Here is an 807-nt window from a genome sequence, read left to right on the forward strand (position 1 = left end):
CCCCCCCCCCCTTAACTCACTTTACTGTCTACAATGTTGATAAATTATATTTAGGTTCAGTACACAGCATTCACCAAAAACCAATTCAAAGAATAACATAATCAGCAAACCACATGGTGGAAAATATAGATTAAAAATTAAAGAGAGGGCTGTGTGCAGAAAACGTAGTGTAGACAGACTGCGGTAAACACAGCAAATATGTTAAACAAACTTATTTGAATATTTTAGGAAAACTCCTATGTCAAAGTAGGGATTTATATAAATGTATGTACGTATTATTAAAATTGATTTAATGTTAGCTTTAAACAGATGTATACTGCTTGCCTCTAAAACACAAATTAATCCAGCCGGCTATACATTTGATCAGGTGTAGCTTCTTTACTTTGTTTCTGTAAAAAACTCTTTTTACATCCTTCTTAAATACTGGAAAGACAGCTATTAAGGTTATGAGTTACTAATGATTACTATGTCATGCAGTCCTGCTGAATAGTATAACGCATCTTGTATGCTGCCCTCATAACACAGAAATAATTAGAATCTATAACAAATTTCACACTTATGATATTTCTTATGCAGGAGCAAATGGAATTGGACACATGAACCGCTTCAAAGAGGAAATACTGTAAATGAAGCTTTTTAAAGGTGTAAAAGAGACATTTTCTCATTTATGGGCAAGCAGTAGCTCAGTCTGTGGGGAGTTGGGTTGGCAACTGGTGGGTCGCAGGTTCAAGTCCCTGTACGGACCAAAGTATGGAGTGTGGATTTGTAGCTGGAGAGATACTAGTTCACATCCCGGTCGCTGCAATG

The 807-nt window shown here is 36.3% G+C and overlaps 1 protein-coding gene across 1 annotated transcript in view; it reads left to right on the top strand.

The window, feature by feature from the left end:
- LOC116700210 (cell adhesion molecule 1-like) overlaps nt 1–807 on the top strand; it is a 393,444-nt gene that overhangs the window by 386,120 nt on the left and 6,517 nt on the right.

This window comes from Etheostoma spectabile, chromosome 13, assembly GCF_008692095.1.
Source record: "Etheostoma spectabile isolate EspeVRDwgs_2016 chromosome 13, UIUC_Espe_1.0, whole genome shotgun sequence".
Lineage (NCBI taxonomy): Eukaryota > Metazoa > Chordata > Actinopteri > Perciformes > Percidae > Etheostoma > Etheostoma spectabile.